Source organism: Lupinus angustifolius, chromosome LG03 (genome assembly GCF_001865875.1).
Source record: "Lupinus angustifolius cultivar Tanjil chromosome LG03, LupAngTanjil_v1.0, whole genome shotgun sequence".
Classification (NCBI taxonomy): domain Eukaryota; kingdom Viridiplantae; phylum Streptophyta; class Magnoliopsida; order Fabales; family Fabaceae; genus Lupinus; species Lupinus angustifolius.
The window spans coordinates 28,678,547-28,686,311 of NC_032011.1; positions in this window are offsets into that span (position 1 = coordinate 28,678,547).

Below are 7,765 nucleotides of genomic sequence, written 5' to 3' on the forward strand. Positions count from 1 at the left end.
AGTTATGGAGAGTTGTCATGTCTATCGTGCACAACTTAGTCACTAATGGAAATCTATCACTATATGAAAATGTAGTAGGAGACTAGTTACTTCTACAGATATTTAAAATAATCAATAAACAAAACATGGATACAATATATGATGATAATTATTATTTGAGCAATAAAATAATCATGAGTGCAATGTCTATGGTATGACGCATAATCATACTAAATACCCATCTCAAGTGCGACTATTTATTTCCTCAAAATGAATGCATGTCACCTAGCAGAGCCTTGAGTATCCTTCATAAGGAATGATTAAAACAAGTATAGCACTATGCCACCCATAATATTGCATTTTTAAAATACTATGCATCGAGTAATGTTAAATACCCTCTGAAAAGCAAGGAGTATCCCAAACAAAATACCTTCAAGGGGGCATCACATACATTATGGTACAATAGAAAGTTCTGTTGGCACTAAAGGGAGCGATTCAACCGGTGAAGAACCAAAGTCCGTCAACCATAACACATAGATAAGGCACCCCTTCGAGTTTAGACACAATCAATATATCATACCAATATAGTTTTATGAAACCACACCATTCAATCACATGGCATACATAACATATGAATGACCTTAGTCTTCTCCACCCTCATCATAAAAATCACCCTAATGTTCTACACTATAGGATAGGATATCAATAGGATTTATAGATTCAATGACATTCTCAATCACTAGGGTTAGTGTACTTGACACAGTGTCACCACAAAGAGTGATCCTAATGTTTAATCCGGTCTATACATGACTTCATACTATATAATACCTTACTCAAGAGAAATACCTGTTGAAAATATATTTGCACATTTATACTAAGATCAAATTTGTCATTAAATACAATTAAAGTAATTGTATTTATTTTTTATCATATTTGCTATTTAATTATATAGATTATATGATAAAGTCTTTGATTAAAAATTTGAGACTTATTATTATTATAGAGATTATAATAATGAGAAACATGTCTTTTATAATTATTTGTCTAAATTGTTCTTCATCATAAAATCACTGGGAATAGGACATCAGTTACTCAAATAGTTCAATATAAGTGTGATAATATTTTTTGGATAAATATTAACAGATCTCATTTATCAATTGTACATATAGATGATGCATATATGAATATGATCATTGAACTAACATAACTGAGAATTCCTAATGATTAAGATTACCTTAAATTGTCAATAGGAAATTCTCAAGAAGAAATGAAATAGTTTCATTTGACTAGAGATTAACATAGTAATCAATATTTTATTTATCATACTTTGATTTTGCACACATAATGTCTCAGAATGTTATTTGAATGTATATTGGATATGATTAAATGCTTGTAGGATTAATGATTAATCAAGAAGGAATCCATCAACTCTTGGTAATAAGTTTGAGCTTTATAATAAGATAAGACTTTGGCCAATGTATTACATTGAATAAAGAAATGTGTTTCTTTGAATCATCATGCCAACTTATTAAAATTTAACAATTGTACCATACTTTAAAGTTAACTTAGCGCTGTAAAGATGGAAGAAAATATTTTAATTAATTTTCTAGTGGTTCTTGAAAGTAAAATATATATTACTTCATGCTATTTGGTCGTTAAGGAGCGTTAGACATCAACCTTGATTAGGAAACTAATTTACTACCAGCCTAGTATTGAACCTACATGGTCACACGCTAATAAGTATTCTATTCTTTATATTTTATGAAATAATATGTGGTAATTAGTTTGTAACATTTCAACTAATAAGTATCACTTGAAAAGAGACAATAAGCAGCAATTCACCACCAAAAAGTGGCTGTGATTCAGGGGTGGCAACAAATTGTTTTTCAGAAACATTGTGCACATATTATAAAATAAAATAATGAAAAGAGAAAAATGCTTTTTAAGCATGAAAGCAACATAAGAAAGAAGGAAAACGCTTTTCCTTCCACGTAGTGCACAAAACATTTGTGTTGTTTTTGATGCCATCTTTTCTATTCTTTATTTGTTACACATACATATAAAAAAGTTATGTGAGTGAGAAATGTTAAAATTCACTTCCTTGTATAACAAGTTTTCTCCATTCTTATCTTCTTCCTCCCTTCATTATTTTCTCTAGTTCATTGTTTTATTATTAGTCTTTGGGCTTCTCTTTTGTTTTTAAGCTCTTGTTGTTTGATTTGTGGGCTTCATATTTTCTTAGGTCCACTTTGTTTCTTTTACCGTTTTCTCTACCTTCCCCTTTTATCTTTCAGTTACTGGTTGTTAGTAACAACCTTTCCCCTTTTATCTTCATCTATATATTACCTCTGATTCAAGAGAGTAATAGACAGATCATTACTAAATAAAAGAATTTCTTCTTTTTATTACTTCTTAAATGGGCAGTGTTATTTTCAAGATGGTATCAGAGCGAATATCGCTCTGATCACCACTCTCCCTCTTGTTCTTCTTTCTTCATTATCTTGTTCTATTCCCTACTTCTTTGTTCTTATCTGAATTATCATACATTCTATGGCTGACTATAATGCTTTCCAGTCCAGTCCTTACTTTCTTCATCCTAGTGAGAATCCATCCCTAGTTCTTGTTACTCCTCTATTAAACGGAAAAAATTATCACTCTTGGTCACACGCATTCAAACTAGCACTGCAATCCAAAAACAAATTACACTTCATTGATGGAAGCCTCAAACAGCCACCACAAGGAGAAGCTATGCTTGATCCATGGACCAGATGCAATACCATGGTGCTTTCTTGGATTCAGCATTCTGTTGAAGAATCCATTGTTAAGTCAATCCTTTGGATTGACTCTGCAGTAGATGTTTGGCAAGATTTACAAAAACGATACTCTCGAAGTGACATTTTTCGCATAGCCAGCCTGCAACGAGAATTCTACAATCTTAATCAAGGTAATCTAGACATTCCTGAATACTTTACACAACTCAAATCTTTATGGGAAGAGATTGAAAATTTCAGACCCATTAGGAATTGCAAATGCCCAACCCCATGCACTTGTGGAGTAATAGACTCTGTGAAAATGTATCGGGAACAAGACCATGTCATTAAGTTCCTAACTGGCCTGAATGAACAATATTCACATGTAAAATCCCAAGTCATGCTAATGGACCCCCTCCCAGATATCAGCAAAGCTTTTTCCTTGCTTATACAACAAGAAGACCAATTGGAAAATTCTAACCCTCAACCCGAATCAGCAGGACACATCCTCTCTGCCAATTCCAAACCAGAATATCCCCCTAGAACAAACCAATCCTATAGAGGCAGAGGGACCAATCCTTATAGAGGGAGAGGTGGTAGATCACATACTCCTAGGAATCCACCTAATAGATTCTGCACTCACTGTGAACGGACCAACCACACCATTGAAACTTGCTTCCTCAAACATGGTTACCCACAAGGGTACCAATCCAATAAGAATCCTAGAAGTATCAACCATACTGCCCTTTACCCTTTGGACAAACAAGATACAAGTGAAGATCCACTGCTCCATAATAAAGTGCAGCTTCATGAAGCAAAAAAAGTCCAAGATATCTTAAAGATGTTACAACAATCCAAGTCAAATGACCATCATACAGCAAATTCTGTCATTAATACTATTGCTCATGCTGCTACAGGTAATACCTCTTCACAGTGGCTCCTTGACACTGGAGCCACATATCATATTACTTGGTGACATACACAATTTTACAACACACAAGAGTATACCACCTATGGTTATCACTCTGCCAAATGTTAACAGAATTTCTACCTCTATATCAGGGACTATACATTTAACTAGTTCCCTAGTTCTTCATAATGTCTTGTTTATCCCTCAATTCCATGTCAATTTGATCTCTTTCAACAAACTAATACATGCCCTTAATTGCCATTTGATTTTCACTAAACATATATGCTTCATTTTTCAGAACCATAGCAACAAGATGATTGGTTCTGCTAGGCTGCAACAAGGCTTGTTCTGCATCACCTCATCTCATTCTCAGAATACTGGTTCCTTCACCTTTTATAATTCATCCAATACTGTTGTAAAATCAGACTTGTGGCACATTAGATTAGGACATATACCTGATTTTGTTCTAAAAATTTTAAGCAAACAATTTCCCTTTATTGCCAATAGAATTCATTGCACTAATCCTTGTGATATTTGCCATTTAGCTAAGCAAAAAAAGTTACCCTTTTCTATTAGCAATACTAACAGTACAAAGATTTTTCAAATACTTCATGTTGATATATGGGGACCTTATGCTACCCCTTCTATTTTTGGCCATAAATTTTTCTTAACTCTTGTTGATGATTATTCAAGATTTACTTGGGTTATTATGCTTAAAAGCAAAGCTGAAACCAGACAGCATCTCATTCACTTTATCTCATTCATAGAAACACAATTTTAGTCTAAATTATAATGTCTAAGGAGTGATAATGGTGTAGAGTTCTTGATGAATGATTTCCTCAAATCCAAAGGAATAATACATCAAAAAACTTGTGTTGAAACACCCCAACAGAACGGAATTGTCGAAAGAAAGCATCAACACATTTTAAATGGGGCTAGAGCTATTTTTTTCAATCTCATTTACCATCAAAACTGTAGCCCTTTGCAATACAACATGCTGTCCATCTTATTAACAGAACTCCTACCACATTACTCCAACATAAATGTCCCTACTACATCCTACACAACACACAACCATCTCTTGATAATCTCAGAGTTTTTGGTTGTTTAGCCTTTGCTACAACCCTTACTTCTCATAGGACAAAATTCCAACCAAGATCCAGAAAAGCTGTCTTCTTGGGATACAAAGATGGTACCAAAGGTTACATCCTCTATGACTTAGCCTCTCATACCATATTTCTTTCTAGACATGTTCTCTTCTATGAATATTTTTTTCCCTTCACCAACTATAAATGTGATACTGCCTCATCCATATGCAAAATTGCCCCTACATCCATTAATCCTACTACCACAGATATTCCAAACTTTTCCCCACCTAACCATACCAACACTGATCATAGCATCACGCATACACCTACACCATCTCCAACTACTCTGCGACATTCTACTAGGACTAGAAAGGCACCAACACACTTAAAAGACTATCATTGTAATCTTGTTGCTTCCAACTTCGGTGCTGATCACCCTACAACAGGTATTCTCTATCCTCTTTCCTCTGTTTTAAGCTATTCTAACTGCTCTGTTCCCTACAAAAAGTTTTGTTTTGCAGTATCAACTATCACAGAACCATCAACATATAAATAAGCATGCCAAATACCATGTTGGCAGGAGGCTATGAAACAAGAACTCCATGCTCTACAACTTAATAACACCTGGACCATCCTTCCTCTGCCAAACAATAAAACACAAATTGGCTGCAAGTGGGTTTTTAAAGTCAAATACCATGCTAATGGCACCTTGGAAAGATACAAATCCAGGCTTGTTGCAAAGGGCTACAACCAAATTGAAGGAGTTGACTACTTTGAAACCTTCTCACCAGTTGTTAAAATCACCACTGTTAGGCTTATCCTAGCTCTTGCTGCTGCCAAGTCTTGGTTCCTAGAACAATTGGACATAAACAATGCCTTCTTGCATGGTGACTTGCATGAGGAAGTTTATATGACACCCCCTCCGGGTTTATTACCATCAAATAGTTCCCTGGTTTGCAAAGTAAATAAATCCTTATATGGATTGAAACATGCAAGTCGCGAATGGCATACAACCCTGTCAACAAAACTGATTTCCTTGGGATACCTTCATTCTCAAGCTGATCAGGCCTTATTCACCAAATCAACGGGCAACACCTTCACTACCATCCTAGTGTATGTTGATGACCTTGTCCTTACAGGAAACAATAAAGATGAAATTCTCACAGTTAACTAGATTCTAGACAACAACTACAAAATAAAGGACCTAGGCACATTGAGATACTTTCTAGGACTTGAGATAGTTAGATCATCAACTAGAATCCATCTTAACCAAAGGAAGTACACCCTTTCCCTCTTAGAAGAAACTGGCAATCTTGCAGCAAAACCTGCTACAACTCCTTTTGAACCATCAATTAAATTACAAGCTCAGGATGGTACTCCAATTCCAGATCCCTCTTCATACAGAAGGTTAGTTGGCAAACTAATATACCTTACAATCTCAAGACCTGACATCTCCTATGTAGTTCAGCAACTTAGCCTATTCATGAACAATCCTTTAGACACTCACTACAAAGCAGCCTTGAGAGTTCTTCACTGTCTCAAAAAATCTCCCTCACAAGGCCTTTTCTTCTCTTCAAATAACTCCCTCAGACTTTCTGCTTTCTCATATTCAGACTGGGCAAGTTGCTTGGATTCCCGCATATCAATCATAGGATTCTACATTCTGCTAGGATCATCAATTATTTCTTGGAAAACCAAGAAACAAAACACTGTCAACAGGTCTTCTTCAGAAGCTGAATACCGAGCTCTAGGAAGCCTTGTTTGTGAACTACAATGGCTTAGTTATGTTCTTCATGATCTAAAGCTTCCCCTATCAGCACCTATCTCAGTCTACTGTGACAACCAGTCTGCAATATATTTGGCTCATAATCCCGTCTTCCATGAACGTACCAAGCACATAGAAATTGACTGCCATGTGGTTAGAGAAAAGATTAAAAATGGGCTCATACATCTCCTTCCTATTCGATCATCTGACCAACTTGCAGATGCTTTTACTAAACCGCTACCACCTAAGCTCTTCAAACTATTCATCTCCAAGCTGGGACTCTCTGATTTACACCGTCCACCTTGAAGGGGCTGTTAAAATTCACTTCCTTGTATAACAAGTTTTCTCCATTGTTATCTTCTTCCTCCCTTCATTATTTTCTCTAGTTCATTGTTTTATAATTAGTCTTTGGGCTTCTCTTTTGTTTTTAAGCCCTTGTTGTTTGATTTGTGGGCTTCATATTTTCTTAGGCCCACTTTGTTTCTTTTATTGTTTTCTCTACCTTCCCCTTTTATCTTTCAGTTACTGGTTGTTAGTAACAACCTTTCCCCTTTTATCTTCATCTATATATTACCTCTGATTCAAGAGAGTAATAGACAGATCATTACTAAATAAAAGAATTTCTTCTTTTCATTACTTCTTAAATGGGCACTGTTATTTTCAAGAAGAAATTCTTAGTTTTAGAATGTTATATTTTTTTTCCTATTAGTTCAAGGAGTTAATAGTAATGATTGGTCTCGATATGGATATATGCGTATAGTCTTCATAATTTTGAAGAACAACTTTAAAGATTCATGAACTATAACTAGGTATGCCTTTTGTATGCGGATCCACATCTGCTGTCTCACTCCTTTGTGTCATTTCATGTACCAAGAGATATGATTGACCATAAAAACATTTAATAATTACAATTTTAACTTAAATAATTTATTTCAACCAATTAGAAATGATGGTACATGGAGTATGGAGTGATACAAAAATTGAGACAACAGATATGCTCCCTTTCTATGCAGCCTTTGATTATATATCATTTTAGACACAAATATATACTTTGTTGTGTATATTAAGAATACCATGAAATAAATTTCAATTGGTGTCACCACAAAGTTTTTCGTTTTGTTTTATATATATATATATATATATATATATATATATAGCATGACTGCTAGTATATATGATATACATATATGTATAAAGGAGAGAGTAGTCTCTCTGTGTGCAAAGAAGATTCTCTCTTCTAAGTCACAATACATGAATCTAATATATATATATA